Here is a 26377-nt window from a genome sequence, read left to right as displayed (position 1 = left end):
GAGTATTCATTCCATCATATCTCACAATAGAAGGGCAATATAGACAACTAACTTTAGTAGAAGTACCATTTCTACATGTATACTTGCTTTTATCAAAATCAGTTAGTGGTTTTGGGTAATTACATCTATTACAACATCTAGTTATAACTTTAGGATTAGGGCTAGGATCAATGCTAGGATTAGGGCTAGAGCTAGAGCTAGGGCAAGGATTGGGGCTAGGATTAGGGCTAGGATTAGGGCTAGAGCTAGGATTAGAGCTAGAGTAAATATTAGGACTATATCCAAACTCATCTTTAAAAGAACAATCAGTTTTCATACAAATACCACTTAATATTTTATCGCCTCATGCACATTTACCAATTTTATCTTCATTACATATTGAATAATGAAAAGCTAGATTAAAGGGAGCTCCACATTTATGATTACACTCTAAACATTTTATAACCATTTATGATGGGCTAAAATTATAAATTAGTATTTAGCCATAATTTCAATTATATCTTTAGTATTATCTTTAGATGTGATACATTCAGTTAAATATTTCTTCCCCATTGTATTGAGCATATTAGTTTTATATCTTCTATCTAAAATCACTTCAACGTCTAATCCTGCTTTATCTCTAACAAAATTTATAATCTCATTTCTAAATTCTTTATTATTTACTTCTAGATTGCTTAAATACTTTCCTCCTCTTCTATTCAAAATCCCATCATCTTCATTTATATATTCTTCTTGTTTTGTATTTCGTGGATCAGCAAAGCTACTTCGTAGATCATTATCCAACTCTTCTCTATATCCAATGTTAACCAATGTCCTTACTCTATTCAACATTGTGCTTGCTCCCATTGCTATACCCCCAGAATTTCTTGATATCATATCAGGATAAATATGATTAATTATAGTTAAACCCGAGCCTATAATTGCACCAATAGTTGATAAATTTTTTCTACCTTTTCCTGTAACCATTTCTTGTGTTAGAACATCATTCTGTATTTTAATGTTATTTAATTTAAGATGTTTATTAAAATAGAGTATAGAGTTGTCGTAATTAATAAAATTTCTATCTGTTGCATTTATCATGAGTTGTTTCATATATGCTATGCGTTTATTTATATCATCTCTTTCTAATTCATCTTTTAAACTAAGAGCTTATAAATCAATATAACCAACTCTCGAGTTATATAATCTAGTTCTATTCTTATCAATAATAATATAAGTATTCTTTTTCCTATTATATTTAATTATACCATAACGAAGTTCATTTGACATTCCATCTGTACAATTATAATAGTTACTATTTAACTCACTAATTATTTTATTGAAGTTATGTTCACATTTATATATTTCATTAAAATTTTTAAATAAATCAGCTCCATTATAAGTTGTTAAATAAATAGTAGCACAACTCATTCTTCCTGTATTAATTATATAGGCTGGTTTCTGACACATTACAATCATTTGAATATTATAATGTCTTCCTTCTGTGAAATAATAAGCTATATCCTTATTTAACTTATCGCCCATATCATCAAGAACAATTACACTATCTTTGAATTTAGACTTAATTTTTGATGTGATCATATTTATATCGCATTTATTAAATCCAATATAAAACTCACCAGTCTCAGGATCTATCCTATATCTATCATCCTTACATACAATGATTATATTTTTAGCTTGCTGCTGGTCTTGATCTTGGTCTTGGTCTTGATCAGTGAAACTGCTTCGCAGATCTTGGTTTTGATCAATGTAACCGCTTAGCGGATCTAAGTATTATTTTAAATACTGTCTAATAAAATATGTTTTCCCTGTGCCAGTTCCACCATAAACAATAGTATGTAATTATGACTTTTCATATTCAAATCTAACTAGATTTCTATTCATAAATCCACCAAAGCTTTCTTCTAGTTTTGTATATTTACTCGGTGTTGAATTATAAAATATAAAACAAAATCCAATTATGATAACAAAAATAAAAAGTATGCCTCCTTTATCCATTTTTATATATAAAATTTATACATAAAAAATGCTTATCTTAATTTCTGAGGAATTCAATAATAAATTTAATATTGATAATAATGCTATGAGTGATATCAGAATAAAAGATATAGGTAAAGATATAAGTCTAACACCAATTGAAATTGTAAGAAGAGATGATAAACTAGATAACACGAGTGAAACTAACTTCAACATTATTTTAAATATACATCCAACTGATGGTACACATTGGGTTTTTAGTTATAAGAAGAGAAGGTAGTCCTGTGTATTACTTTGATAGATTTGATGTAGAAACCCCACCATTATTTTTAGAAGAATATGATGATCTGGGCTCTAATGAAAAAATACAACAATATGATGAATCTTATTGTGGAGCTTATTGCTTATATAGGATCTATCTTATTGATAAAGGATTTAGAATTAAAAGTGCTTTGAATATTCTAGTTAATCAAGTTAAATGTCCTTAAATATATAATGAGTGTTTTTGTTTGGGTTGTAGTAAAAATCTACGAAGTAGTTTTGCTAATAATGATAATGTTAATGATAATGTTAATGATAATGATATTGGTAAAGATAATGATAAAGATAATGATCTACGAAGTAGCTTTACTAATAATGATAATGATAATGATATTGATAATGATAATGTTAAAGATAATGATAATGATAATGATAATGTTAATGATAATGTTAATGATAATGATCTACGAAGTAGCTTTGCTAATAATGATAATGTTAATGATAATGTTAATGATAATGATATTGGTAAAGATAATGATGAAGATAATGATCTACGAAGTAGCTTTACTAATAACGATAATGATAATGATATTGATAATGATAATGTTAATGATAATGATAATGATAATGATATTGATAATGATAATGTTAATGATAATGATAATGATAATGATAATGTTAATGATAATGTTAATGATAATGATCTACGAAGTAGCTTTGCTAATAATTTTAATGGTAGTGATAATGTTAAAGATAATGTTATATATCAATTTGATGAAAAACATCAAAAGGGTAAACCCAACAATAAAGAATGTCCTACTAACACGATCTCTATAAACATAAATGAAGATCTACAATCATGGCTAAATGATGATAAAATAATTACTGAAGCTACACTCCCAGAGAACTTTAGATGGATAATATCTGGTCCTAGTGAATGCGGCAAGACATTCTTAATAAAAAACTAATTCTATCTGGTATATATTTTGATAAGCTATACATCATTGGACCTACTGGTGATCAATATGAAGGTGTAGAGAGAATAAACCCAAAAGCAGATATTGAGTTTGTTAAAGATATAAAAGATTTACCATCTCCCGATAAACTACCCAAAGACTTAAAGAAACTAATGATATTCGATGATGTTAGAGCCAAAGAACCAGTTATTAATGAATACTTTTGTAGAGGGAGACATAATAATTGTAATATGATATATCTTAATCAAAATCTATTCACAATAGATAGACAGAGTTTTAGAGAGAAATGTAATCTGTTTATTTTATTTGAACAAAGAGGCAAAGTCCTCATATCTATATATCAGGATTTCTTTAACAATGTTGAACTTAGTTATAATGATTTTGCTAATATATGTAATAAGGTATGGAAAGAGCCTTATAATTACATTGTCGTTGATATAACTAAAAATAAAAATATTAATGGTAAAATAAGAATTAATTGGGATCGGAGAGTATTGTAGATATTTAATTATAATTATTTATTTATGTTTAATTATAATTTAGAACTATACTAATCTGTGAATATGTACATAACCTACAACAGAATTTTTTAAATCTAAACTGGGAAACATATTTATACACTTTACACTGTCTACATGTTAGATATTGGTCGGGATTATTAAAATGTTCTAGTAAATGTTTATCTCTAAATGTTATAATTCTATTGCATACAAAACATTGATATGGTTTGCCCTGACACCAATTACAACTCTGACCCCCAGGACTTATTTTTACATTCATCACATTTAATACTAAACATTTTTTAAAGGAAAAAATACTATTTCAAATATGCTATGATTATAATAAAACAGGGCTTTGCCCAGCTGGTTAGACCAGATCAACGAAGTTGTTAACGCAAATGTAAAGTAAAGCTTAATACATCACCATTAAAGTCTATAGGTCTTCCATGCTCATCTTTAATATGAAACTCTATATATTCTATTCTATCTTTAGTTACATTTTGATATAATACATTTGTTGGAATATTTATGATCATATAACCGGGTCGTTCAGTTAGATTAAATGTATATAATATATCTGTATCTTTACCGTTATCTTTAGCTCCAGATATAATATTACAATGAATATTAACTGTATTAAATCCCATAATATCAACAATTTTCTGAGATGTATATGTACCTGCTCTATATAACACTTTCCTAAATCCTAGTAATGATCCTATTGAGTTTTCTACATCAAAGCTAAGTGCTTCTTGTTTTATTTCCATTTTACATTTCATTGTGTTTTAATCTACTTCTATTATAACATTACCTTCAGTTTCTTCTTTTATTATTTCTGCTATTTCAGATAATTCATATGCACCGGATGTTATAATATATAATTTTGTATCAGAGAAAATTTATAGATCTAAAAAATTGAACCTAAATTTATTGTTATTCCCATTTACATTAAACACCGAGTTATAAACTGATAATCTAATTAAACCTAATTTTGTTGTATTAAGCATAGGTTCACTAAAGTTAAACCTTTCTGTTGATTTTACCATTCTAAACTAAGTGTATGCTCTTCTTTAGTTTTAGTTAAAGCATCACGTATCTTTTGTAGTTCATATAGAATTAAATTATCGGAGAAGCCGCTTCGTGGATCTGTCATTTTTATTGTTCAAATATTAGATTATATTTATGGTTTTAGTCATAATTATAGTCTTAGTTATATTTAAAAGTTAAATTTTCATCTTATAAAAATGGATTTTAATTTGGATACAACTAATGGTTATAATAATGATATACACAAAAGTAAGATTATAAAATATAAACCAAATAATCTGGCAACATTGAATACAATCATACTAATATTAATATCATACTCAATAGAGAAGAGAATCAATTAAATTTACTTGAATCGTATCTAGATATAGAGTTTGTTGTATCAGATCATGCTGGTGGTGTTTTTGCTAATCATGCTATTATCAGAGTAGTTCATTATGGTATGATGGCATTGTTTAGTTCAATTAAGCTTGAAACTAGTGGTGGTAGGACTATTGAATATATATATCATTGTCATCCTAATCTATTGATGTATAAGTTATTAACTAGTATTGGTGATGAATATGAGGGTGGTTTTGTTAGAAATCAAGGCAATAGAGATATTCAACTTAAAGGTGATCATGTTGCTGCAGAAAGAGGTCATATGTTTATGTTGATTATGATGAGTGATCTATTTGGTTTCGTAATGATTTAGAAAAGATTATATATGGTTTAGGATTCAAACTAATATTAAAAAGGAATAATAATGAGAGAGCTCTATAGAGAGTTAAAGCTAATCCTGGTGCAGTTGCTATTGATGCTAATATAGAAATTAGAGAAATATCATGGTGTGTGCCTAGTATTGATCCTAGTAATGACAATAGAATTATTGTGCAAAAGGGTTTAAGTAGAAAGAATAATGTAGATTTTAGCTATTATGAAAGAAAGACATTTTATAAGAATGTACCCAACGCTATTAACTTCTTGTTTGATCTAGGTATGGAAAGTGGGATGGAAAGACCAAAATATATAATAGTTGGTTTTGAAAATAATAATGTTAATGAACAAACTCTTGATGCAAGTACATTTCATATAATGAACGTTACTAAATGTTATTGTAAGATTGGTAGTGAGTTTTATCCCGAGGATAGAATGAATATTAATTATGGTACCAGTAATTATAATGAGGCTTTTAAAGAGATTGTTAGCTTTAATAAAGATTATAATGGGCTACCACATAATATAAAACCATATTTAAATCATAGAACATTCAAAAGTAATTATAGAATATATGTATTCGATACTAGATATCAAAATGATCATATAGGCCGACAACCAATACAACTTAATTTAAAATTTAGTGCTGCAGTTGCTGTTGTTTCGTGTCATGCATTAATATTAACTAGAAAGGTTATTAGTTTGAATAGTGATGGTAATAAAATGGTTGATATAATCTCGTAGAGATTAATGACCGAAGGTCTATTATATCATAATTATAATTATAACTATTTCTTACTTGTCTTAACAAAACCCCTAGCATAAATAATATCTAGTTTCTTTTTATTCTCTAGAGATAAAGGGGCTTCCCCCTTGGTTCCCCAAACTCCAGCTGCAAGCTTTGGTTTAGACTTAGGCTTAGCTTTAGACTTTGACTTATTCATAACAAATAAGGGATTATACTTTTGAACTTCCATTATTTTTATATATAGAAATGAGTCTTTTAAATAAGTTCAAAACTAATTCATATTTTGTTGGTGGTAGACATTATAGTGGTACTATTAATATTAGAGGTTTTGTTTCCACAAAAGGTACTCAAATGTTAAAAGGTAATTGTGTTAAGTGTAAGAGAAATAAGTCAGTGACAGTATCTGATGCGACAATAGAAGCTGAGGGATTGAAAGATTTCTTTAAAAGTGTTGGTAGGGTTACAGTTAACTTCGGAAAGAAAGTTGCTAATAATCCTTTAAGAGCATTAGAAATAGCAAGTAAAATAGGAAGTGCAGCTGCAAATAAAAACCCAAAAGCAGCTCCAGCGGCTACAATTGATTTAATTAAATTTGCAACTACTGTTGAAGGTATAAAGTTAGTACAAAAAGGAAGAGGTTTATACTTAGGAACGAAGAAAAGAAATTTAATTAGAGTTTAAATATAACTATGGGTATGGGTATAATTGAGACTAAGACTAGCTCTAATAGTATCTATCTGCGAAGCCAGTTCCTGGATAAATATTAATGTTAATATTATTATTTCTAAAAATATTGTTATTACTAAGCACTAATAGCTTTAATCTAAAAAAACACCGATTCTTCTTATAATCCTCACATGCCTTAACTAATTCGCTATACTCATAATTATCTATTCTTTTATCATTCATTGATTTAGTATATAGTCTATTAAACTTATCACTAAACCGTTTACTTAAAATATACATTTGTGAATACTTTATAATTTTATTTCTTATTTTAGTATTAAGTGTTTTTGATAATGAACCACAAACAGTTGCTGTAGCAAAAGCTGTTGGTATAGAAAAAGGTAATCCTATACCTGTTAATGCAACTGATGTTGTTGTTGCCGTTGTTGCTATTAACGATAATACTACTTCTGTTATCTCAGCTACGTTAATATAACTTTTTCTATCTAGTTAACTTCTTATTATAGTTATTAGTTTCAGTTTCATAATAATTTCTAATATCTTTTATAATGTTAATATTGTTGTTGAACTTATTGTTGGCTTGAATCTTTTCATTTATTAATCGTTCTGATACTGAGGACAGATCTAGATATAGTAATCTCTCACTCGGTGCTGTTGGTTGACTCATTTTCAGTAGTAAAATAACTCTCAATATCCTTCATTATATCTTCTTGTGTAAAATCATAACACATCTCTAGTCTTGCTCGCTCTTTATTATCAACTAACGTACTTTGTAAAAGTAAAGCTATTATATATTGTAGTATTGTTCTTTTTTTCTTTATAAGTGCTTCATCAACGGCAGAATTAGTCTTTTTTGTTAATTTCTTTAAATTCTTTTAGACCCGTAGTAAACATATCATCTAGTTGTATGTTAGTGATATTCTGATTAAACTTATTATTATTATTAAATTCTTGTTTTAATTGATTATATTTAGAGATAGTATCAGCAGCAATTTTATTACAAAAGTTGTGACTTCATTTGTTGATTCAATAAACTCATCAATCATTAATTAGTTCATCATTAAATCGTGTTTCATTTATTTGTAATGTTTAAGTTGTAACTTTATCAAAGTCACCCTTTCGTAGTTCAGTTATGTTTCTACTTAAAATGTCTATTTTATTAGCAGAGGATAATAATTATTGTCACAATACTCTTTATTAACAACATCTTTTTCATCTATCGGAGGATGTACATTTGTAATTTTATAGGTATCCTTCATATCAACATTTTCATTATCTTCTAGGATTACCCACGAGCCTTACTTAGTGTTAAGTTGTTTGTTGATGTCGATGCTGATTGATGTTTAGCTTGATTGAATCTATTTCTTGTCATCTTTGTTTTTGTTTACAGAAATTACAGAATTATACCTAATGATTCCAAAACCTTATTATTAAATTCAAAGTCAAACTCGGATTTTAATAATTCCTGTTCGTAAAATTTACCTTCTACTATCTCTCCATTCATATCTTCTATCTTATATGTTGGTGGTTGTGTGTTCAAAACTTCATTAACTTTGAATAGTTCTCTATTCCAATTAGAAGTGTATCCCTTAGAGAAGATATTACGTTTATCTGCATTTCTGACATAATTACCAAATTTAAATTTTGGTGTTGCTTTGGTAGATTTAACATAGTATTTAAATTTATCAGGATTATTAGAAGCATCAACTGGTGTCATATTAATTGTTGAATGAATGTTATTGTTATATGTTATGACTGCATCATTTAGTATTACCCAATTACCATCACCATTGATGAAGATTGGTTTATTAATTATGTGTAATAAAAGTCTATTGAATCTCTCTATAAACACAGCCTTTAAATTGCTATAAGTAGAATATAGTTTTCTTTCATATTCTTTAAGTAAAGATTTAAATGTTCTATTGTAAAACTCACTACCTCTATCTACACATAAATTTTCTGTTTTCTATGTTCAGAGCCACCTTTGTGGATGTTCACTAATACTATTTTAAAACCAATAATTATAGATAAACCAATTTTTTTCTTCAATGGAATAGCCCATGCATATTTTGTGAATATATCTATAACTGTTAATATAAACTTATAATTATTATTGTATTTACTTAGAGATGACTTATCAATTAAATCAGCTGACCATGTCTCATCTTTATATAATGGTATTATTCTTTCTCTTCTAAACTTTGTTATTTGAGGACTGAATACTTTTTTAGCTAATAATTGTTGTTGTTGTTGTTGTTGTTGTTGTTTTTCCATCATTAATTATTTACCATAGTTAAAAACAAAATTATCTAGTTGCTCTTGATTAATAATATTCATAGATAATAGTTGCTTAGATATATCTAACATTTCATCATATAATCCATCATGGCCAGCTTTTGGTTCTAGTATTAATAATTCTAGTCTTTCTACTTGATTATTTGGGTCCACATAGTGGTGGCAACTTCGTTGGTTAGGGTTTCTAAGACCACTAGCTTCTATTTGTTTATCAGTCTCATAATCAGTCTCATAATCAGTTGCTTCTTCTTCTTCTTCTACTATCACTTGTTCATAATCACTAGTATCATGACAATATATTTCATCTTCAATGGAAGTTGGTATTGATATAACACGAGAAGTGGGTTCACCCATACTAGAAAACATTCTTCTTATAAGTTTTGATCTATTACTTTTAGTATCTCCTCTTTGTTTATAGCCAATATCCCTTAGAATTTGTTTTATTTTTTTTTCATCACCTTTTATATCTCTTTCGGTGACATCTTTATTAGTAATAAATAAAGCAAAGCCCTTAGAAAAATCATAGACTTTACCTTTTATTTTTATACCATCAGGGACTAGAGATACATCTACATCATTTATTTTAAATTTGTTTGAATTTGGATCAACTAATATTAATCGGAATTGTTTATTTGTTTGTTTACCCATTAGTAATAAATTATCAATCATATCATTGTCTACGGCAAAAGTTTGCCCTCTATCATCTTTTAATGTTGTGTGCGGATCGGGTGTGGGTGTTAAGAGGGCGGCCCGTTCTTCAAGAAAGCTGTTTTGTTGATGGTGTCCTAGACTCTTTAAAGTATCAGTGTTACTGTCTAGCTTGGCCAATGTTTTGTTTTGAAGAGCTTGCATTGTTTCTGCGTTTGTATTTAAAGTTTTAGTTAGAGGATCAAATAAATCTTCTATTTCACCATAATATTCTTGTTGTTTTAATTTATCTTCTAATCTATTTGTTCTGTTTAGTTTTTGTAGTTTATTTAATTCTATGAGTTTATCTAGCCTAGTCATTTTTTATAAGGTCATTATATAATCTAATAACAGCATCAATTAACTTTCTATCATCATTAATGGTTAGTTCTAGAATATTATTAACCAATAGTTCCTTGTCTCCATCTAATGATGCATACTTAATCAGGGAAGGGTCTTTGGCCTTGTTTCCCCAACCTGCTTCGCAGATTTTATTTACCAGATCTCTTTTGAATAGATATAGATTCTCATCATGAGGATAGCTTTTAATATTATTTAAATAAAATCTTTTATCATCAAATGTGTTTAGACTAATCTTACTTGTTTTTGTTGTTGTCATGTTATCACCAATTTTTGTATTCTAAATTCATCTACACTTCTCTCTGTGTTATACATAAGTGCATTATAAAACTCCTCGTGTTTAGCATTGTTACAATTCTTTATTCCTTTCTCTTTAGTATTCTTGGGATAGTCTTTGAAACTATATGTCTTTGGTGACAGGGCTATAAACTCTTCTATAACTTTACTACCTAATTCATGTTTGAATTTGCCTGGAACTTTTTTATTAGTTTTAATTGGGCAATCTAGATTGGACAGATCCATGTGCTCGTCAATAACTTTACCTTCAGTATAACTTAATACAAAACTATCAGTATCCATATAGTGGAGTTTTAGATCTTTGAGAGATGGTTGAAGAATATTATAGAATACACCATACATGTGTAATTTACTTAATTCTAAGATAGTAACACCTACATATACTGGAAAATCATATTCTATTTTTTTCTTTATATATTCGATTTGGCTATAATATCTATATCTAGTTATATTCTTAAATGTTGGTTTACTTATAATTTTCATTATCTTTTCTTCATTGTGTAAGAATTTACTCTGAAGGAAGTAGGGGATTCATGCACATTGTTCCATATAGGGAGTTGTTCATTAATTTCCTTACGTCCTTCTCTGCTTCAGTGTTAGCTGTTGTTCTTTTATTTGTATTATTTTGTATATAATCTATACATATATAATCTTGTTTAAATTTAATTACTCTATGTATTTTTGTTACTTTTACTCCCATCTTAACATAAAACTTTAGCGTCCTATAATGAACCATGTATTCTGTTTTGTTGTTTTGGTCTAAGATTAAATTCTCTGTTTTTGTTTTATCTTTCTCTCTTTCTTGATATCCCAATTAATTATCATTTATCTTTCTCTTATTGGGCATTAGTGCTAGTTGCTCTGTTCTATCTTTACAACTATTAGTATAATCAATATCACAAACTATATAGTAAACATGATCACTATCATCTGGAGTACTCAATATTATATCGAGGAACCCGCTTCGCGGGTCAAGAGTAGTAGTAATAAATTCGAAGTCCTTATAAGGTAGCTTTTGCATCATTGCATAGCCGTATAGGTTGTTTGCGTCTATGTACCATATGGACCTCCGGTCATGCTTGGCCAAGGACTTACCATCACTGTTTTCCGCGAAGCGGTTTTGCCGATTAATATATCTATCACCCATTATTCCACATATACCACCTCTCTTGTACATCTTGTAATGTATCTAATGTAACACCGCTTGACATTAACCAACAATCTAAACTATAACCTGGTAGACTAACGTAATGTAGTGCATTGAGCTTGAACTCTTTCATGCTTAATTCAACATGTTCATTCATGCAATAGTCTAATATTTCGACATCGTTCTGTAAATACTCTATAGTTAGATCTCTACCGGTTTTATGACTGTTTTCATTAATAAAGTTAGCTACTTCTTCTTGTGTTGGTAATTTATTATGTAATGAGGATTTGATGTCTTCTATTTTTAGATTACATATAACTTCTTGGTAGTCATCTAAGCCAAAGTATTCATATGGATATAATGTTTTAGTTTTACACCCGTATATCTTTGCCATTTGATCTAGAGGCACAGCTAAGAAGTTATAACTATCTAAGAATTTAAGACAACCAATGCTAAGCATCAGAGACTTACCAGCAGCTATTGGTATGTTATGTACTTTTCTTTTATCATTATTCTGTTTAAAGAGTTCGCTGTATAGTAGGTTGAAGTCATAGCAAGAGCCATTGTGGAATATTACAGGAATGAAGTTTTGTTGTTTGTAAATCAAATTACATATTCTACATGCTGGTCCTCTATATTTACCATTTACATGACAATGATCTCTTACTTTATTCATACATGTTTTACTGCAGATATGACACGTGTTATTGGTTTCATGATATAATTTATCTTCTTCATTAAATACCATTTGTTTGTTGCGCTTGAAGTTATTCTCAGTTTCTATTTCTAATAGATCACTAGCAAATCTTTTGATACAATCAAGACGGAAGTAGTATTTGAAATTACACTGCCAGATGTAACCCGCACTTTTTGGTATGTGTTCAGCTATTACTTATTTACAGTCATTAGTTGCGACTTCAACAATGCAACATTCTATATCAGCAGTTATAATATTTTTTATATTCTCACGCTTATGTTCATTTATAAAGTAATATGATTTTTCTTAGGGCAAAAAATCTCTGGTTTGAAAGAGTGACAACATACATGTTTATCATATTTAATTTGTGAATCAAACCAATATGTACATCTATCAAAATAATAATTTTTAATGTTATTTTTATTTGGTAGTTCTAACCAGGTTTCTATGTCTTTAATTAGAGCACAATGTTCTACTCCAGCATTTTCCCAAACCAATATTCTGACATCTTTTCTATCTTTATTAAAATCATCCACTTGTTTAAGTAATTCTACTTTGCCATTACCATAAGGTGTGTATATCCAAATATTAATATTATATAATTTCTGTATTCTCAAAATATAACCAAAACCATCTTCATATTGTTGTCTTGGTTCAATTAGATTATTTACATATTTACTTTGACGTGTTGCATGGTGTGGGGCGAGATGTAACCAAGCAGTTATAGTTAGTTGTAAGCAATTGTATTTATAATTACGTATATTTAATATCGATTTAGAGTTTGTGAGATCGGCCGTTAAGTCTATATAACTACCAATAGGTGCCTTGGTTTGTTCAATGTTTAACTGAATACTTCTTAATCCAACAAACTCAAAGTCATAACCATAACCTTCATATATTTCGTTTTCGAAATCTAGCCATTGATTGAAGTCACCATATTCATATATTGCATTATTAATAATATAATCAGTATTGAAGAATATTTTAGTAGTTTTAACTACATCTCTGATTCTCTTCTTATAATCACATTCAGCCGTGATCTCATACTTAAAACTCTTAACTTTTCTGAACTGGCAACGGTTTTTAATTTCTTTTAAAGAGTAATTAGTTGCTTCGTCTATGTCTTCAATGTAATTCCCACCTTTATCAGTAATATAAATATCTCTCATGTTCTGACTGGAGTTCATATCAAAGTCTTCTGTGTTTTCTAAATACATGCGATTGTGACTATATGAGTGAGTAGTTAGAGCTATTTTATTCCTAAATTTTTCATGAGATTCTTTACATTCAAATCCCTGAAACGGCTTCGCCGATTTATTTCTGTTGTGGATATCCTCTTCAATTTTAGTTTTAGACTTGGTGGCTGGTTTAGTTTTAATAATATCTTTTGTGTTATCTTTGGATACACTCTCAATTTTGGATTTAGTTGGAAGTTTGTAATAGACAAAGTCTTCATCCGAATCATACATTTTCTCTATAGTTTTAGTTTCATTTTTAGCCCCAATCAAATCAGAATCCAAATCAAAATCTGATCCGAACATTTTCTCCTATAGTTCCTTATGTTTGAGATCGTACGATTGACGCCTGTATAAACCCTTCTTTGTTTCAAAGGATAAATCACAGACGTCGCAGAAGTTCATAATACTAGTATTAGTTGATTGAGACGTGATATATTTATTTAGGGAAGATTTTGGAAAAATAAACTTTTCGAAAAATGAAAATGAAATGTGATAAAAGTAAAAATAAGTCTTGGAAAGAATGTTGTAAAAATTGTAACGAATTAGAATGTTTATGTACAAAATATGGTGAAGGTGAAAGATTATATAGAACAATTGGGATATCATTATTCTGATCCTGGTCAATATCTAACATGTAGTATGTGTAATGTTTATAAACATATTTCATTATATAGACTTAGAAATAGGAAATAAAGACTATATATTTATCTTCATAAATATAGATATGGTCATACTAGAAATCAATTCAGAGAGCATGTTTATAAGTATAATATTCAAATAAGCTAATTCTTTGATGTAGTTTTTGTTTTTATTGATATATCTGCAAACAGAGAGAATCTGTGGTAAACCAATGATCGGGTTGGTATTCCGCGGATGGAGTCAGTTCCCCGATATTTTAGATTTAGACCTTTTCTTAATTAATACCAGATTTAGAATATAAAGGGGGGTGAAAATCACTCTTGGAGTAATTCATAAAATATTGATTGATTATTGATTGATTTTTGATTGAATTTAGAGCTAATATATAGTAGTGGATAAAACAAGGATTCCGGCAATCAGTAAAATTTGGCCCGATTCGACATGCGCGATTAGCGTATGGAGAAAGGGTCAAAATTTACTGATGGCTGGAATCCTTGTTTTATCCACTACTTTCAACATCATTTTCAAAAAAATGTTCTTGAAATTTTGAGTTCTGCTTGTGTTAATACGTAGCTTTTTGACTTAGTCTTCCTAATGACATGTACATTTGGTTTTCTAAGTAATAACAATTTAAACTGTTTAACTTTTTCAGTCGAATGCTTACGATTGCTATTTCTTACGCTTTTAAATACTTTGTCTGAAAAAAGTGTATTTTGAGATTTGCCACTTTTAGGCTTATTTCTTTATTTTTTATGCCTATTTTTAGCATACAATGAGGTCGACCTAATTTCTAAACCAGTTCTAATGTAGCGTTTTTTGTGATTAATTTTTATTTAAATAATTGTATTTGGCGTTGAGACTACGTGTTTTCATATTTTTGACATTTTTTTTATTTGATGTCTTTTTTTGCTCTCTTGTCCGGTCATCGCATTAATGGCACTTTTTTAACCAGTCACACAAAACATCAATGGCGTTGCAAAAAATCGCATTTGATTATGCTCAATTGTTATGTTAATGTATTTTAATCTTGTAGGTTTTTCACACCGTTTAATAGCAAAATTGAAATAACTCTTGATTTTTGCCTGTGTTAGTTTTTGTAGTCCTATGACATTCTAGACAAGGACAATCCTCATAGGTCGCCTTTGATTATGCTCAATTGTTATGTGAATAGATTTTAATCTTTTGGTTTTTCACACCGTTTAATCGCAAAATGAAATGACTAACTATTGATCTCTGCCTGTGTTAGTTTTTGTAGTCCCATGTCATTCTGGAAAAGGACAATCCTCAACTGTTTTGAAGATATTATTGAATCCATGGTAGGTTTTCAGTTGATAACTGGTTGTTTTCATAATTTTGATCTATATTATTTTCAAAGATTTAAACGTATTTTCTTACTTTGCCCTAATGGTATTTTGTATAAATAGTAATTATTCTAAAAAAATAGAACCCAATTTTCCTGATGAAAAGCAACTTGTTTGATTTAGTTTAATTTTTATTTGTTGCTATTTTGAATTTTTCTAAAGTTTTTTGTAGAAAAAACAGATAGACACTGAGTTCGGTCGATGGTTATGCTTGTTGTTCTTATAAGTTTCTTTATTTTATCTGGTTCTCGTCTTTATGGCAGGTATCATCGGCCCTCTATTGATTTTTTGCTTCACTTGTATAGTGGTTAGAGCTTAAAGCTATTTTTTAAATGGATACAACAATTATTCTGGGACAAAAATGGTTTTTTGAAAGTTTTCTATCTCTTCCTCATTTGCTGGACATTTAGGTCAAAAATGTGATTGATCGTGTTTAAAACACTATGTGCCATCGCACATTACCGAGTCTCTTTGTTTTAATGACGGCCTAGTTATTATATAAGAATCCTTTATGATTATTGCAAGTCTACGCATAATCGTGCTGTATTAACCCAGGAATTTTGATAAAATAACTTGTTTTCATTCAAAAAAAAAAGCAAAATAGACGGTTTTCTGGCAAAACACGGGCAAGATGGCCCAATTTTGTAGAAGATATTTACATGATAACCTTTGTTTTTGCAATGCCATGTGTATAACGCTGCAACTAAAGTAAAGGGCCATAAAGTAAGATCAAAGAGATTTTCAGATAATCGATACAATGGATGTTTATACAGGTTCAAAACAAGAGTATATCGGCTTATCTAATGATTCTTGTAAATTTTCAAATCACTTGGATAACAAACGGGCTGTTGTTTGGCACATCATTTTTGCAAATGAATCAAAACTAGTTTGATATTGACGACATTTCAAAAAGTATTATGGCTGTTAACTGTATCGTTTTTCGTTCCATTAAGAAGAAAATGATATATTTTGATATTTCATCAACTGACGCTCAGATATGATGCTTGCATTAATATTTCATGAGTTTGTTAAAATTAAATAAATGCTGTAAAAACTGAAAAAGAATCCTTATTTGATTTCTCTACAAAATTTTTGAATAGTGCGATTTTCAGAAATTTTATCGAGTCATTTTATTTATTAACTTCGAATGAGAACAAAATAACTATGCGAAAACGGAAAGTTTTTTGAACAAAAGGAAACTAAAATTGGGGTCATGTTTTCCTTATACTTTTTTAATGATTTTTATTGGTTTCAGTAGCATTTTTTTGTTTCTGCATATTAAGTTACATACAAAAACATGCGTTCAAAAAATTACCCTATTATCTATCACGATTGATATTGTATATTTAATAGCAAGTGCAGAATTTGTCTAATTAATCACTTAGTGGTCTTGCCTTGCGGTAAATATTAAAGAAAAAAATAATCGTTTGAGTAGTAAATGTGTCACTGAAAATACCCCAAAACGACATTTTTTGCTATCGCAAGCAAAGTCTGTGCAAGTTACCACACTTTTCACTTTTTCAATATGCTCATTGACTGATAGATTTAGAATTTCTGGATCAAAAACATTTCAATTATGAGAATTGATCGGTTTTGCCTTAATTTGATGAGTACTGAAGGATTCGTCCAATTTTTTAATAGCCAGTTAGATAATTTAACACTGCATCACTGCATAGGCTTTGAAACTTCCGTAGAACTGGAGAAGGGGTAGGACTCGAAAGTTACAATTTATCAATTAGCAGGACGTTTACTATTGTTCCCAAATTTTTCGAAAAAACAAATGAGAGAACTTAATGCTAGCCCCACTTCTTCCTGTTCAGACAATTTTTGACTTTTTAGAAGGCATTTTGGACTAGCATATGTGGTATCAATTTGAAGCTCTCTGCGTCTAGAATTTCATTACGAAGTGAACTTTTAGGAGATTTGCTTGATTTGGAATTTTTTTTTTCAATTTCTAACCACAATTTCAGGCAAAATTTTGATCAATTTTAACAACCAGCGGTTTTTTTGAGGCTCTCTTTGAAAAACAAGTGTCCTGTCAGTTTGTCAGTGTCTCCATACAGCACAAAAAATACGAAAAATGCGTTTTTGAGAAAAAATTTGACAAATTTTCAGTCAAATTTTAGATATTTTATGAATTCGTATTCTGTCTCTCACCTATGTTACCATATCATGTCACCATTTCTTCAGTTTGTATTAAATCGCTGTTTGAGTCTTGATAAACATTGAGAAAGGTGTTTTAAATCTGTCTATTACCAGTTTATGTTTACAAAAACTCTTGTAAAACACAAAAAATTAAAAAGATACTTCATATCGAACCTGAAAACAGAGAGAGCTTTCGCAATTTAGCGATAGCATGCATTTCCTCTGTGAGCACATTTGAATGAACACTAATCAACAGGAACTTCCTCTATATTTTTTCACTTTTTCTAAAGTGATTTTGAAAAAAAATGAGTTTTTTTTAATTTTAAAAAAAAATTTATCCGTTTTTTTCTCATATTTGTGCCATTCATTGGACCAAGAACAAATCTGAGCACCACTAGGTACTCAGCCAGCTATTATTCATTTTCATTTTCATATGTTTTTTAGAGGACTGCTGCTTTTAGTGTTATACCCTGTTAAATAACAAATTTTTTGAAGATTGTCATCAAGACTTGACAATTTATTTTCTTTGGTGCTTATCTTCTTATGCGAGGATCATTTTGTATTTTTCTGATGATTTATCACCTTGAAGGAGACTGTTTTTGAAAAAAAATTGTAGATATTATTTATTTCTAGTTCATCTATTCATAGTCTTTTTTGGCGGCTTGCCTGATTGCAATTAGTGATGATAAATTTTGTTGAACCGTGACAGTTTTTGATGCATTCATTTTGATTTACATTTGTTTTTCTACTTGAGGACTCTTTGAGCTTTTATTGAAACAATTTAAAAGAAATCGGTTCATAATTTTCAAAGAGTTGGTAAATTGACACCAAGTTGTCCCGCTTATAATTCAAGCCACATAATAGAATGAATTATGACAATTATTTAAAAAATGTTTCATTTTCCAGTGTCTTGCCTTTGATACAAGGTGTTACGGCTATGAATAGCTTGAAATGAGAGGTGTTTCACAAAATAAAAGTGAAGTGGAGCCAGTGTTTCCTTTATGATTTTTGGGTTTGTTTCTATTATCTAGATAAAACATGAAAACGCTATTGATTTAATGAAATTATCGTATTACTTTAGCCACATTTGTCAGCTTTCTTAAAACCAAATTTTCTTGCTGTGAAATTTAGAAATTATTAAAAACAAATACCTTTGAATCAGAAACAAAAACAACTTGATATTAGAATTGTTAAAAAGTCCGTCCACAATGCGAAAGAATTCAATCTTAAAGGGTTCGTGTTTAGTTATCACACGTCTTCGGAAATTTTTTGGGATATTTTTTATCATAATTTGAAGGCAAATAAATATTTAGTAACTAAAGGTTGCTCAGGGTTTTTGGTTTCTTTGAAATAACAAATGCTGTCCCTTGTTTTTTTTTGTTTCAAACTTCAGCTAAATAAAGTTAGCTATTTTTTAGCAGCCGTATAACAACAATTTATGGTGCTCAAGCTAATTTTTCTGAAATATCTTTTTCGAAATAACAATTTGATGAGCATTATGCTTTCAAACGCGTCCATGGGAAAATTCTGTGCCATTCGCAGAACAAGCGAGCCTTTTAGTTTCCTAATATTTCCAATTTTTGGCCCTTTCATTAGATTTAACATTTTTTTTGAGTAAACATTCAGATATGCCACTTTTTCCAACATTGGTTCTACTGACGTGTTAATTAGTCGAATATGGAATAAAACTTGATATATTAATGAATGCATGCAGGGACCCTCGGATTACTAACGGCGGATCATGATGTAAAACCTCGCCAACATGTACGTTTTGTGACATAAGAGCACATTTCGTTGTGTAATGATTTGAGTTGTGTAATGATTTGTGCAATGATTTCGTTGTGTAATGATTTGTTGAGCTGATTCTGCTAATCAGCATTTCCAATATATTTCTGCCCATCCTACTTTTCTAATGTAGTTCAACTGCGGATTGCATCTTCATAAAATCTTGTTAAGATATCTAACTATTCATGTCTCAGCCAGCAGCTTTGCCGCGCTTGAATCCGTTCTTAATGGTGTTTTGATAATATGTATCCCAGGTTTAGGGTACAACAGCTGTGAGCGGAAAATTTTGTAAGAAATCAGCTGAATGTGAAGAAATCATTTAAGATTTGTGCTGATTGCGGTGAAAGTTGAAAAATACGTACTGAATTTGCTGAAATAAATAATTTCAGCAGAATTATTACGTAAAACCAACAATTGATTCAGCACTTTTCTTACCTATTTTCAGCACTTGTGAAAATTTCAAATTCAACTGTTTCAGCGCTTATATTACATAATTTTTCGTGCAATTATACTGTTCACTATTTTTATAACATAGTCGGCATTTACGCTCAATCATCTTCTGCATTTCTGTAGAACCAATAATCAACCAAAAATCTGCGTCCTTTTTTAGCAATAATTCATATTTTCAAAAAACAGAACAGCTGAAAAGCGCTTCGCTTTCATTTTATTTAGCGGAAGGAAGACAATTATACCGAAGCTACTTGGTTTCATTCAATCAAGTGTGTTGGGTATATAGTCCAGTTGCGAAAACTGACTCACAGTAGCGAAAACTGATCTTACAGTTGACAAAATTCGTAAGTCTTTTTGGCAGAGTGCAACTGTTTTTAAGGTGGACTGCTCAATTGCAATGGTGTTCAGTCCTGCTCCGGTGCTGCGTTTGTATGTAATTTCAAAAGAGTTACCAAATTGATTAAGGAAAGCCTTGAAAACGCGTAAAATGAGTGCTGAAATTGTGTGAGACAAGTGTTGATATTATTGAAGATTATGTAGGAAATGCGCTGACAGCTCCTGAAAAAAATATTTTTCAGCAGATAAATCTTAAATAACTGTCCGCTTAATGAGCTGAAAAGTGCTGAAATTATGTAAAGATTCAGCAGATTCAGCTGATTATTATTTAAGAATTTTTTTTCAACGGTTTGCAGCGCATTTCTTACATAAATTTTGATGAAATCCTCGACCCGGGATGATACGATCACTGATGTTTTCATTACAACTATTTCCTTAACAGCAACGGTTGAAAAATTATTTTGTATGGGTTCTGCTACTGACCCCAACCTCATTTGCTTTTCAGTTGCAAATTTCGGTAAAATCCTCGGCCCGGGAATAAATTAAAAATTCTCCCGACAGACCTCCCGCAAACATAGCAATGAAATTAACAGATGTTGATTAAAATGTCTGCTACTGCACTTTTTCGTTTAAACAGAACCGAGTTAATCAATTTAATGAGCTTTGCCGTCTAGTTTTACTTTTGATTTTGACTGCTAAAGAGAGAAATATGGGATTGATTTTTATTAATTTCCTTGATTATTTCTTCAATCATTAATTGGTAGACAAATCAATTGCTATTTTTGAATGCAATTTGGAGGCTAGGAGTCGATGAGTACCTATAGCTGCTCCAAATTTCGTTTATTCAAAACTACCAAGCATGTTAGTTCAAACAGTTTTGTTTAACAACTCTTGTTAGTCACCGTGTGTTTATCACTGGTAACATTTTCAGAATTGCGGAATAAATTTGGAAATAAACGCGTTAATGTCATCTATATAGTTCCGGCCACCCTTAGTAGGGAGGAACTATATGCTCAACTTTGATCAGTCAATTTATTCGGCCCATCGATACTTGTGAAAGGTGTCATTAGAAAACCAGTACAGCGCAGAATTTATTAATACAAAGAATTTTTTAATTCCGATTTTTTCCAGGCAGTTAACGCGGATTAAGAAGTTGTGACAAATTGAAACTAAATCCGCATCTATTGCGGTTATGCCCCCACAGTTTATTGGGCGCATATCATTTGTACCCCCCCGACACGCGTGCCACAATTTTATATAATAATTTACTAGGTAATGACACGCACTCTGTAACTGTGGGGAGCATTGTCGGCCAATGGGAACGCAGAGACAAATATTGTAATCGAATATTTAAATTAGAAATGATGGTTGACAACTGTGGAAATTGGCACAAAGTTCAGCCCCTATTCATTACCCCAAAGTACCTCACTTTTACATTCATGATGATCACATTTAATTAAAAACTTCCAAGACTTCCGATCTTTACTACTTATTTACTCTGATATTTTACTTCTTTAAAAGATCAAGGGTCAATACTTCACACATAACAATATGAAAAGTGGGAAACAAAGTGGGTATAAATGGCACGTGTCAGCTTCACTCATTTCATAAATAACCAAATTGCAAATCAGCACGTGAATGAGGTACGTATATCTTTTCTTACTTGAAACAATTCATATTATACTTCCAATGTTCCTCCTATCAAGTTAAGTGTTTGTTCCGAGAAAGATATTACGAAAAAATGACACTTTGGTCCTTTCCAATGGTTTTGTAAGTGTGTCTGCCGGCATGCGATCGGTAGGTATATAGTTTAGCTCTAATAGTCGACTTTCGACTAAATTCCGAACGAAGTGCACTTTTAATGCAAAGTGCTCTGTCTTTCCGTGATTAATCGAATTTTTTACTAAGAGCAATACAAGCTTGATTGTCTACAAAGACGTTCACTGGCTGCTGGATATCTATATCTAATTCTCGTAATAGGTTTGCTAAGTGTATTGCTTCTTTGCTTGCCTCGACTACAACGTTAAGCTCAGCTTCAGTTCTTGAAGTAGATACACACTTTTGTAAATTACTAGCCCAACTGATTGCGCCTGAACTTTTGTTAAGTTTAAACCAGTAACTACTTGTACTTCTTCTATTGTCTATATTGCCTGCCCCATCTGAGTCCGAAAATCCCGTCAGCTCCAGTTTTTCATTTTTTCTAAAAATCATCTTCTATGACTTCGTCCCTTCTAGGCAACGTAAACACCTTTTTGTTGGATTCCAATGTCGCCTTCAAGATTTTCAAAAAAAAGCAACTCAATAAATTAGCCGCGTGCGCAATATCGGGTCTACTTGTTAATGCCAAATAGTTCAAACATCCCACTATACCCCTATAATCACATGATTGCTTTTCTTTATGCTCATTTCCGCCTTTTTCTGGTGAATTTAATTGCGACAGTTTCAAGCTGACATCCAATGGTGTTTTCAGTGGCTTTGATTCGCTCATGTTAAACTTCTCTAGCAATTTTTCAACGTAAGTTTCTTGACTTAGCGTTATTTCGGTTTCTGTTCGCTCAATTTTTATATTTATGAACCAACTAAGATCTCCTTAACTACTAATTTGAAAACTAACGTATTCTTAAAGTTTTCACAAAAGTCTTCCTGCAACCCTAATATTACCATATCATCTACCCAAAGACACACTGTTCCCTCTATACAATTTTCACCTTTCTTTAGAAAGAGACAATCATCATGAATAGCAGCTGTAAAACCTAATTGGCTGAGAAAAAGTTTGATTGCTAAGTAGCAATTTCTACCGGACTGTTTAATTCCATATAAAATTTTTCTCAACTTAAAAATTAATGGACTTCATTGCTTGTCAAATTTTTCGAGGCCTTCGGGCTGTTGTATGGAGATCTCTTCTTCGATGTCAGCATTTAAGTATTCTGTTTTAATATCCATTTGTTTAATCACAGTATTTTTAAGCACTGCGTAGCTTATCGGTACTCGAATTGTTGAGAACCGCGTTTTAGGTCAGTATGTTTCGTTTTAACCCCGGCCGGTAACTTGGTTGAACCCTTTAACTACGAATATTGCCTTATACATTTTTATCTCTCCGCTAGGACCAAACCTAAGAGCGAAGTGCCAGCGACTACCAATGGGTTTATTTCCTTTGTTCTCTACCAATTCTCAAACTTTTTTCCCACTGTTGAATTGTATTCTACTTTCATTGCTTGGTACCAGTTTTTATCCCTAATTGCTTCATTGGTGGACTTAGGCAGCAATTCTTTGTTCACAATTTCACCAAGAAAGGCTACCGGGTTTGAGAAGTTCTATCAATCTTGCAGCGGAAACTTTTTTAAACATGAACAAAAGCTGAAAAACCAAACACTTTGATAGAATCTAAGTTAGGTTTCTTCTTGTACATTGCCTCAAAAGGTGTCTTCTGAATATCTGAATGGAAACAAAAGTAATTTTCCTGGTTGTCCTATATCTGCAAAGAACTTTTCAACTTTTTCAATGGCCTCTTACCTTGACCTCAAAAAATAAAGTTTTTGATACCTGCGAAAACTCTCCACAAATCCTATTGCGTACCTGTGGCAATCGACCGCTTCCGGATGGATGGGTCCTAAAATGTTGGTATGGACAATTGCTAAGACTTCACTTGCTCTTGTGCTCTTGTTCCGGAGTGTTTTGGTACTGCAAGCTTCTTGGAATTATTTAACTGACATGTTTCACAGTTTGTAAAATCGTGCTCGCTTAATTTTAGTCCTACTACGTGATCTTTCAGTTTGTAAATGTCCTCAACATTATTATGGCCTAAACGCTTATGCCACAGAATAAAAAAGATTTCCGTTTGCTAAATTGCACTGCTCTGAGGTTTCTTCTTAATTAATGTTCTTGCAGATAAACAGACTATCTCTTTCCTCAAAAGGGAAAACTGTTCCAATCTTACTTCGTGTTTCTAAAGTTCTACCAAAAAATTCTTCATTGCCAGTTGCTCTAAATTTTGATATTGATACCAGGTTTTTTGTATTGTTGGGAACATGCAACCAATTACTTAATCGTACTTTTCGCTCTGAACCATTGGTATTCAAAACTCTAATTTCAACTGTTCTTTTCCCACTAATTAAACTTTTACTGCTGTTTGCATTAGTGATGGTACCAAAATACTCATTCTCTATATCCAAGAATAATTTCTCATCTTTAATCATATGGGTGGTAGTACCTGAGTCCAAAACAAGCTCACTTGCAAGATTGCTTTCCGAAGTTTGAAAGAAGGAAAACAACTCTTTTTATTCTGCTTCTAAATTCTGCTCCTCAAATAGATTTTGCGAACCTCTCTGAGTGGTTCTCCTACTTCGGTTTAAAATTTTTTTCTCAGGTTTTTTATGCTTTCTACAAAATTTGGTTACATGTCCTTGCTCACCACACTTAAAACATTTCACTGTGGAAGCTTTAGTGAAATGTTTTAGCCTTAGTTTTAGAAATGTTTGCTTAGGCCTAGAGTCTTTTGCGATATGTCCCATTTTCTGGCAGTTGAAACATTTCCTTGCATTATTGAATATTACGCTCTCTGTTTCGGTTTTTACATTCTCAATATCGAATTTTATCAGGTCTTGTTTAAATTCCTCTAAAAATTTCTCATCTTTGCTGTACTTCACAAGTGTTTCGAAATTGTCAATTTCCTTTGGAAGCCCTTTTAGAATTATTGAGACCAACAATTTTTTACTGATCCTTTCATTCACTAGTGTTAAATTGAATTGCATATCATTTGCTCTGGTGAGATAATCTACTATACTCTCACTTGAAGTCCTTTTTCAGGCTAGTTAATTGTGCTAACAATTTGTGTAAATGAGCTCTCTCGAAACTTTTGAGCGTTTACACAGTACATTCCAAGCTCTGATGCCATCACCCTTATGTGGTCTAAGAAAAAGAACTGATGTTTTGTCTAAAGCCTGAACTAACTCGAACAACAAAGTTTTCTTCTGCTCTTCTAATTCTTTCCGCCCCATTTCTATAGCTAGCCTGCGTTGCCCCTCCGAAGAATTAATTCTAACAGCTTGTATATAAACAAGATAGGTGTTTCTCCACAAAGAACTTTGCCATCTTTTGATGAGCGCATACGAGCCTCAAACTGTTTGGTGAAATACAAGAAATCATCCCAACGCGCGCTGAATACCATTCTCTCTGTTTTCAAGCTCAATGTTAAGGTTGTCGAGTTTTTTTAATTTCTCTCTGATTCAAACTAACTCTTAACTTTAATTGTTTCCTACTGAACCAACGGCTTTTGCTAACCCCAGAAATTCTTTACTTTACTTTTGTAAGGCTAATATTGCTCTAGGTAAGTATTCTTTCGTAAAAAAAAGCTAGGTCTGTGAAAAAATATTGTTCGGACCTAGATCAAAACTCTTTTTCTTACAAAAGCGTATTTGCCTGTTGGTGCCTTTGTTATAGGATGAGGAAGCAGTGAGTTGTTATGTTTTTGTATCAGAAATTGCTTTATAGCACCAGTTAGCACTTGTTGTAATATGGAAGCACTTGTTAGAGAAACAAAAAGAACACTAAGCAAAAAAAGATTGGTCGACTAAATTAATCTAGAAGTTGGTGTTCTGTTCGAGTTCTGTAGTATCCGTGACAGAATCAACAACAGGACATCGACAGTGAGCCAGTGTTTCTATGCCGGGATTAAGCACGATGAGGATACCAACACCCTCCGAGGATAATGTACTCGAACCCTAATCCTAATCCCAAATATGTGTCTTTCGACCAAACTTATATCTTACAGAAGCACAACACACACAATTGAAAATGAAACAGTTATTTAAGCTGAGCTGTTCTCAGCTATTCTAAGCAATCCTGGCTCCCCGACTGCTCTGTTATACGATTGAACCTCCGCTCTCCTTACTGGTCACCCACAGCATCTCCACTTACTCTTGACTTCACAAGCAGAATCCACTGCTTAGCTACACAAACTTAGCACTCCACTATTGAAGTCTCCCACTAAGTACACAAGCTCTCGACTCCACAGATGAAGTCCCCTAACCAGCTACACAAGCTGCTCA

Source organism: Convolutriloba macropyga, chromosome 5 (genome assembly GCF_964194025.1).
Source record: "Convolutriloba macropyga chromosome 5, txConMacr16.3, whole genome shotgun sequence".
Lineage (NCBI taxonomy): Eukaryota > Metazoa > Xenacoelomorpha > Acoela > Convolutidae > Convolutriloba > Convolutriloba macropyga.
This window is presented reverse-complemented; position numbering follows the sequence as displayed.